Below are 14,975 nucleotides of genomic sequence, written 5' to 3' on the forward strand. Positions count from 1 at the left end.
ATCGAGCTGAACGTGTGCTAGAACTCGGAGGTGCCGTAGTTTCGGTGCTTGATCGGTCGGGCCGTGAAGATGTTCGACTACATCAACCGCGTTGTGGTAACGCTTCCGCTGTCGGTCTACAAGGGTACGTAGATCACACTCTCCCCTCTCGTTGCTATGCATCACCATGATCTTGCATGTGCGTAGGAATTTTTTTTTGAAATTACTACGTTCCCCAACAGTGGCATCCGAGCCTAGGTTTTATGTGTTGATGTTATATGCACGAGTAGAACACAAGTGAGTTGTGGGCGATATAAGTCATGCTGCTTACCAGCATGTCATACTTTGGTTCGGCGGTATTGTTGGACGAAGCGGCCCGGACCGACATTACGCGTACGCTTATGCGAGACCGGTTCTTCCGACGTGCTTTGCACAAAGGTGGCTAGCGGGTGAAAGTTTCTCCAACTTTAGTTGAACCGAGTGTGGCTATGCCCGGTCCTTGCGAAGGTTAAAACAGCACCAACTTGACAAACTATCGTTGTGGTTTTGATGCGTAGGTAAGATTGGTTCTTGCTTAAGCCCGTAGCAGCCACGTAAAACTTGCAACAACAAAGTAGAGGACGTCTAACTTGTTTTTGCAGGGCATGTTGTGATGTGATATGGTGAAGACATGATGCTAAATTTTATTGTATGAGATGATCATGTTTTGTAACCGAGTTATCGGCAACTGGCAGGAGCCATATGGTTGTCGCTTTATTGTATGCAATGCAATCGCGCTGTAATGCTTTACTTTATCACTAAGCGGTAGCGATAGTCGTGGAAGCATAAGATTGGCGAGACGACAACGATGCTACGATGGAGATCAAGGTGTCGCGCCGGTGGCGATGGTGATCATGACGGTGCTTCAAAGATGGAGATCACAAGCACAAGATGATGGTGGCCATATCATATCACTTATATTGATTGCATGTGATGTTTATCTTTTATGCATCTTATCTTGCTTTGATTGACGGTAGCATTATAAGATGATCTCTCACTAATTATCAAGAAGTGTTCTCCCTGAGTATGCACCGTTGCGAAAGTTCTTCGTGCTGAGACACCACGTGATGATCGGGTGTGATAGGCTCTACGTTCAAATACAACTGGTGCAAAACAGTTGCACACGCAGAATACTCAGGTTATACTTGACGAGCCAAGCATATACAGATATGGCCTCGGAACACGGAGACCGAAAGGTCGAGCGTGAATCATATAGCAGATATGATCAACATAGCGATGTTCACCAATGAAACTACTCCATCTCACGTGATGATCGGACATGGTTTAGTTGATTTGGATCACGTAATCACTTAGAGGATTAGAGGGATGTCTATCTAAGTGGGAGTTCTTAAGTAATATGATTAATTGAACTTAAATTTATCATGAACTTAGTCCTGGTAGTATTTTGCAAATTATGTTGTAGATCAATAGCTCGCGTTGTTGCTTCCCTGTGTTTATTTTGATATGTTTCTAGAGAAAATTGTGTTGAAAGATGTTAGTAGCAATGATGCGGATTGGATCCGTGATCTGAGGTTTATCCTCATTGCTGCACAGAAGAATTATTTCCTTGATGCACCGCTAGGTGACGGACCTATTGCAGGAGCAGATGCAGACGTTATGAATGTTTGGCTAGCTCAATATGATGACTACTTGATAGTTTAGTGCACCATGCTTAATGGCTTAGAACCGGGACTTCAAAGACATTTTGAACGTCATGGAGCATATGAGATGTTCCAGGAGTTGAAGTTAATATTTCAAGCAAATACCCGAGTTGAGAGATATGAAGTCTCCAACAAGTTCTATAGCTAAAAGATGGAGGAGAATCGCTCAACTAGTGAGCATGTGCTCAGATTGTCTGAGTACTACAATCGCTTGAATCAAGTGGGAGTTAATCTTCCAGATAAGATAGTGATTAACAGAATTCTCTAGTCACCATCACCAAGTTAGTAGAACTTCGTGATGAACTATGATATGCAAGGGATAACGGAAACGATTCCCAAGCTCTTCGTAATGCGGAAATTGACGAAGGTAGAAATCGAGAAAAACATCAAGTGTTGATGGTAGACAAGACCACTAGTTTCAAGAAAAGGGCAGAGGGAAGAAGGGGAACTTCAAGAAGAACAGCAAGCAAGTTGTTGCTCAAGTGAAGAAGCCCAAGTCTGGTCCTAAGCCTGAGACTAAGTGTTTCTACTGCAAAGGGACTGGTCACTGGAAGCGGAACTACCCCAAGTGATTGGCAGATAAGAAGGATGGCAAAGGTGAACATAAGTATATTTGATATACATGTTATTGATGTGTACTTTACTAGTGTTTATAGCAACCCCTCAGTATTTGATACTAGTTCAGTTGCTAAGATTAGTAACTCGAAACGGGAGTTGCAGAATAAACAGAGACTAATTAAGGGTGAAGTGATGATGTGTGTTGGAAGTGGTTCCAAGATTGACATGATCATCATCACACACTCCCTATACTTTCGGGATTAGTGTTGAACCTGAATAAGTGTTATTTGGTGTTTGCGTTGAGCATGAATATGATTTGATCATGTTTATTGTAATACGGTTATTCATTTAAGTAAGAGAATAAATTGTTGTTCTGGTTACATGAATAAAACCTTATATGATTACACACCCAATGAAAATAGTTCGTTGGATCTCGATTGTAGTGATACACATAATCATAATATTGAAAACAAAAGATGCAAAGTTAATAATGATAGTGCAACTTATTTGTAGCACTGCCGTTTAGGTCATATTGGTGTAAAGCGCATGAAGAACTCCATGCTAATGGGTTTTTGGAATCACTTGATTATGAATCGTTGATGCTTGCGAACCATGCCTCATGGGCAAGATGACTAAAACGCCGTTCTCCGGAACTATGGAGCGAGCAACTGACTTATTGGAAATAATACATACTGATGTATGAGATCCGATGAGTGTTAAGGCTCGGCGGGTATCATTATTTTCTGACCTTCATAGATGATTTGAGCAGATATGGGTATATCTACTTAATGAAACACAAGTCTGAAATATTTGAAAAGTTCAAAGAATTTCAGAGTGAAGTGGAGAATCATCGTAACAAGAAAATAAAAGTTTCTACGATATGATCGCAGAGGTAAAATATTTGAGTTACGAGTCTGGCCTTCAGTTAAAACAATGTGAAATAGTTTCACTACTCACGCCACCTGGAACACCACAGCATAATGGTGTGTCCGAACATCATAACCGTACTTTATTAGATATGGTGCGATCTATGATGTCTCTTACCGATCTACCACTATCGTTTTGGGGTTATGCATTAAAGACAGCTGCATTCACGTTTAAAAGGGCACCATCTAAGTACCATCTAAGTCCGTTGAGACAACACAATCTGAACTGTGGTTTGGCAAGAAACCAAAGTTGTCGTTTCTTAAAGTTTGGGTGTGCATGCTTATGTGAAAAAGTTTCATCCTGATAAGCTCAAACCCAAATCGGAGAAATATGTCTTCATAGGATACCCAAAGGAGACTATTGGGTACACCTTCTATCACAGATCCGAAGGCAAGACATTCGTTGCTGAGAATGGATCCTTTCTAGAGAAGGAGTTTCTCTCGAAAGAAGTGAGTGGGAGGAAAGTAGAACTTGATGAGGTAACTGTACCTGCTCCCTTATTGGAAAGTAGTTCATCACAGAAATCTGTTCTGTGACTACTACACCAATTAGTGAGGAAGCTAATGATGATGATCATGTAACTTCAGATCAAGTTACTACCGAAACCTCGTAGGTAAACCAGAGTGAGATCCGCACCAGAGTGGTACGGTAATCCTGTTCTGGAGGTCATGTTACTTGACCATGACGAGCCTACGAACTATGAGGAAGCGATGATGAGCCCAGATTCCGCGAAATGGCTTGAGGCCATGAAATCTGAGATGAGATCCATGTATGAGAACAAAGTATGGACTTTGATTGACTTGCCCAATGATCGGCGAGCCATTGAGATTAAATGGATCTTCAAGAGGAAGACGGACGCTGATAGTAGTGTTACTATCTACAAAGCTAGAATTGTCGCAAAAAGGTTTTCGACAAGTTCAAGGTGTTGACTACGATGAGAGTTTCTCACTCGTATCTATGCTTAAGTCTGTCCGAATCATGTTAGCAATTGCGCATTTTATGAATCAGCAAATGGATGTCAAAACTGCATTCCTGAATGGATTTCTGGAAGAAGAGTTGTATATGATGCAGCCGGAAGGTTTTGTCGATCCAAAAGGAGCTAACAAAGTGTGCAAGCTCCAGCGATCCATTTATGGACTGGTGCAAGCCTCTCGGAGTTGGAATAAACGCTTTGATAGTATGATCAAAGCATATAGTTTTATACAGACTTGCGGTGAAGCCTGTATTTACAAGAAAGTGAGTGGGAGCACTACAGCATTTCTGATAAGTATATGTGAATGACATATTGTTGATCGGAAATAATGTAGAATTATTCTGCAAAGCATAAAGGAGTTTTTGAAAGGAAGTTTTTCAAAGAAAGACCTCGGTGAAGCTGCTTACATATTAAGCATCAAGATCTATAGAGATAGATCAAGACGCTTGATAAGTTTTTTTTCAATGAGTACATACCTTGACAATATTTTGAAGTAGTTTAAAAATTGGAACAGTCAAAGAAAGAGTTCTCTGGTGTGTTACAAGGTGTGAAATTGAGTAAGACTCAAAGCCCGACCACGGCAGAAAATAGAAAGAGAATGAAAGTCATTCCCTATGCCTCAGCCATAGGTTCTATAAAGTATGCCATGCTGTGTACCAGATCTATTGTATACCCTACACTGTGTTAAGCAAGGGAGTACAATAGTGATCTAAGAGTAGATTACTGGACAACGGTCAAAATTATCCTTAGTGGAATAAGGAAATATTTCTCAATTATGGAGGTGACAAAAGGTTCGTCGTAAAAAGTTATGTCGATGCAAGTTTTGACACAGATCTGGATGACTCTAAGTCTCGATCTAGATACATATTGAAAGTGGGAGCAATTAGCTAGAGTAGCTCCGTGCAGAGCATTGTAGACATAGAGTTCGCAAAATACTTACGGATCTGTATGTGACAGACCCGTTGACTAATATTATCTCACAAGCAAAACATGATCACACCTTAGTACTCTTTGGGTGTTAATCACATAAACGATGTGAACTAGATTATTGACTCTAGTAAACCCTTTGGGTATAGGTCACATGACGATGTGAACTATGGGTGTTAATCACATGGTGATGTGAACTATTAGTGTTGAATCACATGGCGATGTGAACTAGATTATTGACTCTAGTGCAAGTGGGAGACTGAAGGAAATATGCCCTAGAGGCAATAATAAAGTTATTATTTATTTCCTTATATCATGATAAATGTTTATTATTCATGCTAGAATTGTATTAACCAGAAACATAATACATGTGTGAATACATAGACAAACAGAGTGTCACTAGTATGCCTCTACTTGACTAGCTTGTTAATCGAAGATGGTTATGTTTCCTAACCATGAACAAAAGAGTTGTTATTTGAATTAACGGGATCACATCATTAGAAGAATGATGTGATTGACATGACCCATTCCATTAGCTTGGCACCCGATCGTTTAGTATGTTGCTATTGCTTTCTTCATGACTTATACATATTCCTATGACTATGAGATTATGCAACTCCCGTTTGTCGGAGGAACACTTTGTGTGCTACCAAACGTCACAACGTAACTGGGTGATTATAAAGGAGCTCTACAGGTGTCTCCAAAGGTACATGGTGGGTTGGCGTATTTCGAGATTAGGATTTGTCACTCCGATTGTCGGAGAGGTATCTCTGGCCCCTCTCGGTAATGCACATCACATAAGCCTTGCAAGCATTGCAACTAATGAGTTAGTTGTGAGATGATGTATTACGGAACGAGTAAAGAGACTTGCCGGTAACGAGATTGAACTAGGTATTAAGATACCGACGATCGAATCTCGGGCAAGTAACATACCAATGACAAAGTGAACAACGTATGTTGTTATGCGGTCTGACTGATAAAGATCTTCGTAGAATATGTGGGAGCCAGTATGAGCATCCAGGTTCCGCTATTGGTTATTGACTAGAGACGTGTCTCGGTCATGTCTACATTGTTCTCGAACCCGTAGGGTCCGCACGCTTAACGTTTCGATGACAGTTATATTATGAGTTTATGAGTTTTGATGTACCGAAGGAGTTTGGAGTCCCGGATGAGATCGGGGATATAACGAGGAGTCTTGAAATGGTCGAGACGTAAAGATCGATATATTGGACGACTATATTCGGACATCGGAAAGGTTCCGAGTGATTCGAGTATTTTTCGGAGTACCGGAGAGTTACGGGAATATGTATTGGGCCTTATTGGGCCATATGGCCGCACCCCTCCCCTTGGTCTGGTCCGAATTGGACTAGGGAAGGGGGGCGCCCCCTTCCTTCCTTCTCCTTTTCCCTTCCTCTTTTCCTATTCCATATGGGAGGTGGAATCCTACTAGGACTAGGGAGTCCTAGTAGGACTCCACACTTGGCGCGCCCCTCCTAGGGCCGGCCTCCTCCCCCTTGCTCCTTTATATACGGGGGCAGGGGCACCCATAGACACACAAGTTGATCCACGTGATCATATTCTTAGCCGTGTGCGGTGCCCCCTTCCACCATAATCCTCGATAATATTGTAGCGGTGCTTAGGCGAAGCCCTGTGACGGTAGTACATCAAGATCATCACCACGTCGTCATGCTAACGGAACTCTTCCCCGACACTTTGCTGGATCGGAGTCCGGGGATCGTCATCGAGCTGAACGTGTGCTAGAACTCGGAGGTGCCGTAGTTTCGGTGCTTGATCGGTCGGGCCGTGAAGACGTTCGACTACATCAACCGCGTTGTGCTAACGCTTCCGCTTTCGGTCTACAAGGGTACGTAGATCACACTCTCCCCTCTCGTTGCTATGCATCACCATGATCTTGCGTGTGCGTAGGATTTTTTTTTTGAAATTACTACGTTCCCCAACAGGTAGTGATATTAAAGTTGTGCTAGTTGAGTAGTTTTGAAATTGAGAAATACTTGTGTTGAAGTTTGCAAGTCCCGTAGCATGCACGTATGGTAAACGTTATGTAACAAATTTGAAACATGAGGTGTTCTTTCATTGTCCTCCTTATGAGTGGCCGTCGGGGACGAGCGATGGTCTTTTCCTACCAATCTATCCCCCTAAGAGCATGCGCGTAGTGCTTGGTTTTTGATGAATTGTAGATTTTTGCAATAAGTATGTGAGTTCTTTATGACTAATGTTGAGTCCATGGATTATACGCACTCTCACCCTTCCATCATTGCTAGCCTCTTCGGTACCGTGCATTGCCCTTTCTCACATTGAGAGTTGGTGCAAACTTCATCGGTGCATCCAAACCCCGTGATATGTGTGACGCCCCCGATTTAATCGTACACTAATCATACCGCAAACGTGTACGATCAAGATCAGGGACTCACGGGAAGATATCGCAACACAACTCTACAAATAAAATAAGTCATACAAGCATCATATTACAAGCCAGGGGCCTCGAGGGCTCGAATACAAGAGCTCGATCATAGACGAGTCAGCGGAAGCAACAATATCTGAGTACAGACATAAGTTAAACAAGTTTGCCTTAAGAAGGCTAGCACAAACTGGGATACAGATCGAAAGAGGCGCAGGCCTCCTGCCTGGGATCCTCCTAACTACTCCTGGTCGTCGTCAACGGGCAGCACGTAGTAGTAGGCACCTCCGAGTGTAGTAGGAGTCGTCGTCGACGGTGGCGTCTGGCTCCTGGGCTCCAACATCTGGTTGCGACAACCAGGTAGAAGGGATAGGGGGAAAAGAGGGAGAAAGCAACCGTGAGTACTCATCCAAAGTACTCGCAAGCAAGGAGCTACACTACATATGCATGGGTATCAAATGGAATAAGGGTATCATATGTGGACTGAACTGCAGAATGCCAGAATAAGAGGGGGATAACTAGTCCTTTCGAAGTCTACGCTTCTGGCAGCCTCCGCCTTGCATCATGTAGAAGAGAGTAGACCGTAGTCCTCCAAGTGGCATCGCATAGCATAATCCTAACCGATGATCCTCCCCTCGTCGCCCTATGAGAGAGCGACCACCGGTTGTATCTGGCACTTGGAAGGGTGTGTTTTATTAAGTATCTGGTTCTAGTTGTCATAAGGTCAAGGTACAACTCCAAATCGTCCTCTTACCGAAGATCACGGCTATTCGAATAGATTAACTTCCCTGCAGGGGTGCACCACATACCCCAACACGCTCGATCCCATTTGGCCGGACACACTTTCCTGGGTCATGCCCGGCCTCGGAAGATCAACACGTCGCAGCCCCACCAAGGCACAACAGAGAGGTCAGCACGCCGGTCTAAACCTAAGCGCACAGGGGTCTGGGCCCATCGCCCTTAGCACACCTGCACGTTGCGAACGCGGCCGGAAGCAGAACTAGCCCCCTTAATACAAGAGCAGGCTTACGTTCCAATCTGGCGCGCGCCACTCAGTCGCTGACGTCACGAAGGCTTCGGCTGATACCACGACGCCGGGATACCCATAACTACTCCCGCGTAGATGGTTAGTGCGTATAGACCAAATGGCCAGACTCAGATCAAATACCCAGATCTCGTTAAGCGTGTTAAGTATCCGCGAACGCCGACCAGGGCCAGGCCCACCTCTCTCCTAGGTGGTCGGAACCTGCCCTGTCGCTCCGCCTCAAAACTCCACTCGCGGGTGCTCCTCAAGCCGACCCGTCTTTAGTCACCACATGTATCATGTATAAAGTATATAATATATACCCGTGATCAACTCCCGAGTGATCACGGCCCGATAGTATAGCAAGGCAGACGGACAAGAATGTAGGGCCACAGATGGAAATACTAGCATCCTATACTAAGCATTAGGATTGCAGGTAAAGGTAACAACAGTAATAGCAAGGACAGGCTATGCATCAGTATAGGATTAACGGGAAGCAGTAACATGCTACACTACTCTAATGCAAGCAGTATAGAGGAGAGTAGGCGATATCTGGTGATCAAGGGGGGGGCTTGCCTGGTTGCTCTGGCAAGAGAGAGTGGTTGCCAACACCGTAGTCGTACTGGGTAGCAGCGGCGTCGGTCTCGGTGTCTAGCGAGAGAAGAGGGGGAAGAAACAATAAATATTTAAGCAAGCAGGTGCATAGCGATGCATGACATGACAAGTAACGGTGTTAGAGGTGCCCTAACACGGTACGCGATGATACCGGTGAAGGGGGAAACATCCGGGAAAGTATCCCCAGCGTTTCGCGTTTTTGGACAGAGGAGCCGGAGGGGGAAATTTGCGAGTTCGATAGGTTAGGGGGATGTGGCGGACGAACGGGTTGCGTATCCGGAATCGTCTCGTCGTTCTGAGCAACTTTCATGTACAAAGTGGTTCCATCCGAGCTACGGTTTATTTATCATTAATTTTAAAAGATTTAAATCATTTTTAGGATTTTTTTTAATTATTTAAAATCAACATTATCCTTAACAGTGCATGCTGACGTCAGCATGACGTCAGCAGTCAAAATTGACCGTTGACCCGGTCAACCTAATGTGTGGGTCCAGTGGGACCCACCTGTCATTCTCTGTTTAGTTAATTATCAGTAGTTAATTAGGTTAATTAGTCATTAGGTTAATTAAACATAATTAGCTAATTTAATCAGAGTTAATTAAATTAATTAATTATTTTTAATATTAATTATTTATTTACATACATATTTTTTTAAACGTCCTGGGGCGTGGGCCCACTGGTCAGCTGCCCAGAGGGCTTAACGGGCGCGCGGTGAGGCGGGTTGCGGGCGCCGGGGTGATACGAGCACCCAGACCGCCCGGGCGCACGCCCAAGGCCGCAGCAACGGCCACTGCAAGGGTGGGCGCGCGTCGGCTGGCGAGTAGGAGGGGCCGCAGGCAAGGACCGGCAACATCGGCCGCCAGCGCGACAACATGTGGTCAGTGGGCGGAGGAGCCAGAACTCCGACGGGCGCGCGGGGAAAGGCACCGGCGGCGGCGGCAGTCATACGCAGCAGCACAGCAGAGGCAGGGCAGGGAAACGACAGTGGACTGGGCGGCGGGAGCGCGGGCAGTGGACGCGGTGCTTGCGCCAGGATGACCCGGGGCACGCACTGCCGCGGGCAGCGAGGCGAGGACGGACACGGGGCCGGCTGTGCGCGACGAGGACAGGGGAAAGGAGGAGACGGGGGTTCCTCACCCGCGTTGCAGGGGAGGCCCGATGCAGGGCGAACGCGACGGCAGGGAGCGGTGGAGTCGAGGAGGCGTTCCGGCGGGGTCCGACGACGACGCGTGGCGATGCGGCGCCGGCGTCGAGCACGTCGGGCGGGGTCCCGCTTCAGCGTGGTCGTGGGCAGGTGGCGAGGGAGGCCGGATCCGCGGCAGGGCCCCCGGGATCCGTCCCCTCTCCGGCAAGGAGGCGGCTTGGCGATGGCGGAGCGGTGGTGGCGACGGGCGCCAGGGGCGGCGGGGGCTAGCAAGGGGGGGCGTTGCGTCCCGATCTGGTTCAGGGGGGAGCGAGAGGAGGGAGGGTGAGGGGAGAGTGGGGATCGATGCTAGGTCACGGGGAGGGGAGGAGGCCTAGTAGGCCAGGGGGTGCGGGAGTGGGTCGGCTGGGCCGGCCGGGCTAGCCCCGTGGCCAGCTGGGCCGAGGCCCAGCGAGGGGGGGCTTTCTCTTTTTTTTGTTGTTTTGTCCTTTTTCGTATTTTCTTTCTTTTATTTATTTTCTCTTGTGTTTCAATTCAATTTAAAACATTTATGCATTTTATAAAACTGGGTCTCCTACACCACAATTATCTATATAAAATTTAGTACAAACCGAACATTTTTATCTCAATGTTTGAAAACTTTTATTATTTACCAAAGTTTGAATTTGAATTTTGGTCCGGTTTTGATCTAACGATCGATTAGCAACAGTAACGTAGGTAACGTGGCTCCATTAGCGTGGGATTACTGTAGCTTAATTACCCGGGCATTACAATATGATACGCTCTTTCACACATAAACCTCCTTATATCTTCCTCAAAACAGCCACCAAACCTACCTATTATGGCATTTCCATAGCCATTCTGAGATATATTGCCATGCAACTTTCCACCATTTCGTTTATCATGACACGTTCATCATTGTCATATTGCTTTGCATGATCATGTAGTTGACATCGTATTTGTGGCAAAGCCACCGTTCATAATTTTTCATACATGTCACACTTGATTCATTGCATATCCCGGTACACCGCCGGAGGCATTCATATAGAGTCATACCTTGTTCTAGTATCGAGTTGTAATCATCGAGTTGAAAATAAATAGAAGTGTGATGATCATCATTTAATAGAGCATTGTCCCAATAAAAAAAGAGAAAGGCCAAATAAAAAAATGAAGGCCCCAAAAAAGAAATAAAAAGGGACAATGCTAATATCCTTTTTCCACACTTGTGCTTCAAAGTAGCACCATGATCTTCATGATAGAGAGTCTCTTGTTTCGTCACTTTCATATACTAGTGGGAATTTTTCATTATAGAACTTGGCTTGTATATTCCAACAATGGGCCTCCTCAAGTACCCTAGGTCTTCGTGAGCAAGCAAGTTGGATGCACACCCACTAGTTTCTTTTGTTGAGCTTTCATACATTTATAGCTCTAGTACATCCGTTGCATGGCAATCCCTACTCCTTGCATTAACATCAATCGATGAGCATCTCCATAGCCTATTGATTAGCCTCGTTGATGTGAGACTTTCTCCTTTTTGTCTTCTCCACATAACCCCCATCATTATACTCTATTCCACCCATAGTGCTATATCCATGGCTCATGCTCATGTATTGCGTGAAGGTTTATAAAGTTTGAGATTACTAAAGTATGAAACAATTGCTTGGCTTGTCATCGGGGTTGTGCATGATGAGAGCATTCTTGTGTGACAAAAATGGAGCATGACTAAACTATATGATTTTGTAGGGATGAACTCTCTTTGGCCATGTTATTTCGAGAAGACATAATTGCTTAATTAGTATGCTTGAAGTATTATTATTTCTATATTAAACTTTTATCTTGAATCTTTTGGATCTGAATATTCATGCCACAATTAAGAAGAATTACATTGAAATTATGCCAAGTAGCATTTCACATCAAAAATTCTGTTTTTATCATTTACCTACTCGAGGACGAGTAGGAATTAAGCCTGGGGATGCTTGATACGTCTCCAACGTATCTATAATTTTTGATTGCCCCATGCTATATTATCTACTGTTTTGGACATTATTGGGCTTTATTATAAACTTTTATATTATTTTTGGGACTAACCTATTAACCGGAGGCCCAGCCCAGAATTGCTTTTTTTTTCTTATTTTAGGGTTTCAAAGAAAAGGAATATCAAACGGAGTCCAAACAGAATGAAACCTTCGGGAACATGATTTTCTCACTGAACATGATCCAGGAGACTTGGACCCTACGTCAAGCAACCAACGGCGAGGCCACGAGGTAGGGGGCGCGCCTACCCCCCCCCCCCATAGGCGCGCCCTCCACCCTCATGGGCCCCCTGTTGCTCCACTAACGTACTTCTTCCTCCTTTATATACCTACGCACCCCCAAATAATCAGATACGGAGCCAAAACCCTAATTCCACCGCCGTAACTTTCTGTATCCACTAGATCCCATCTTGGGGCCTGTTCCGGAGCTCCGCCGGAGGGGGCATCGATCACGGAGGGCTTCTACATCAACACCATAGCCTCTCCGATGAAGTGTGAGTAGTTTACCTCAGACCTACGGGTCCATAGTTATTAGCTAGATGGCTTCTTCTCTCTTTTTGGATCACAATACAAAGTTCTCCCCCTATCTTGTGGAGATCTATTTGATGTAATCTTCTTTTGCAGTGTGTTTGTTGAGACCGATGAATTGTGGGTTTATGATCAAGTTTATCTATGAACAATATTTGAATCTTTTCTGAATTCTTTTATGTATGATTAGTTATCTTTGCAAGTCTCTTCGAATTATCAGTTTGGTTTGGCCTACTAGATTGATCTTTCTTGCAATGGGAGAAGTGCTTAGCTTTGGGTTCAATCTTGCGGTGTCCTTTCCCAATGACAGTAGGGGCAGCAAGGCACGTATTGTATTGTTGCCATCGAGGATAACAAGATGGTTTTTTTATCATATTGCATGAATTTATCCCTCTACATCATGTCATTTTGCTTAAGGCGTTACTCTGTTCTTATGAACTTAATACTCTAAATGCATGCTGGATAGCGGTCGATGTGTGGAGTAATAGTAGTAGATGCAGGCAGGAGTCGGTCTACTTGTCTTGGACGTGATGCCTATATACATGATCATACCTATATATTCTCATAACTATGCCTATATATTCTCATACCAATTGCTCAACAATAATTTGTTCACCCACCGTAAAATACATATGCTCTTGAGAGAAGTCACTAGTGAAACCTATGGCCCCCGGGTCTATCTTCATCATATTAATCTTCCAATACTTAGTTATTTTCATTGCCTTTTATTTTACTTTGCATCTTTATCATAAAAATACCAAAAATATTATCTTATCATATCTATCAGATCTCACTCTCGTAAGTGACCGTGTAGGGATTCACAACCCCTTATCGTGTTGGTTGCGAGGATTTATTTGTTTTGTGCATGTGCGAGGGACTCGTGCGTAGCCTCCTACTGGATTGATACCTTGGTTCTCAAAAACTGAGGGAAACACTTATGCTACTTTGCTGCATCACCCTTTCCTCTTCATGGGAAAACCAACACAGTGCTCAAGAGGTAGCAGCGGCGAGGAGCTGGACCGCGCCTGGGCCATGCCGGTACAAGCCGTGGCCGTGCAACTCGCGAACCGCATCTCCAAGGTTCTCTCGATTAGATTGGCGTCAGTCATCGACTCCATCATCTCACCGACGCAGATGGCATTCCTGAAGTCGAAGTGCATCCACGACAGCTTTCTTTTCGTACAGAACTCCGTCCACGCCCTTCACCGTCGCAAAACGCCGGGCCTACTAGTTAAGTTAGACATAGCAAAGGCGTTCGACTCCGTCTCCTAGGAATACCTGCTGGAGCTGCTCCAACAGCTAGGGTTTAGTGCACGATGGCGGGACTGGGTGGCTCGCCTGCTCGTCTCGGCTTCTTTAGCGGTCTCTCTCAACGGTTCGGTTGGCCCAAGCATCCTCCATCACCGTGGGTTACGCCAGGGAGACCCGCTCTCCCCCTTCCTCTTCATTTTGGCAATCGACCCACTGCACCACCTCATCACGGCAGCGGTAGATCATCAGCTGTTACATCGCCTCCCAGGCCACGACCTGGCGCTTCGTGTAAGCCTCTACGCTGATGACGAAGTTATCTTCATAAACCCTAGACGAGAAGAGGTAGATTCTCTGCTGCACATCCTTAGCGACTTCGGCGAGGCAACGGGGCTCTGCATCAACCCGGCCAAATCCACGGTCTCGCTGATCCGTTGTGAGAACATCAACGTCGAGGAGGTGCTCCAGGGTTTTGCAGGCTCCATCGCTCCCTTCCCAATCAAATACCTTGGGTTGCCGGTCTCTACGGGACGCCTTCGCTTGGTCCACCTCCAGTTCATCATCGACAGAATCAAGGCAAGGCTTGCGGGCTGGAAGGGCAAGCTGCTACCGATGGCCGGCCGCCGCGTCCTCGTGCGATGCCCAGGCCTCCTTGCTCCGTCGGGGCACAGACCGCCGGCCAGTTGACCTTGCAGTTGGCGCCCGAAACCTCGTCGTCCTGGCACTAGAGGAAACGTCACCTAGATCTGCCAGGGCTGCCTCTCGCAGCAATTCCCAAGGCTGTTCAGCTACTCGCGGCGCAAGAACAGATCAGTGCGGGAAGCCCTCAGTGACGACACTTGGATCCACGACCTAGCCCACGGCAACAACAACCATCTCCTGCCGGACGCCCTTGCCCTT

Source organism: Triticum urartu, chromosome 5 (genome assembly GCF_003073215.2).
Source record: "Triticum urartu cultivar G1812 chromosome 5, Tu2.1, whole genome shotgun sequence".
Lineage (NCBI taxonomy): Eukaryota > Viridiplantae > Streptophyta > Magnoliopsida > Poales > Poaceae > Triticum > Triticum urartu.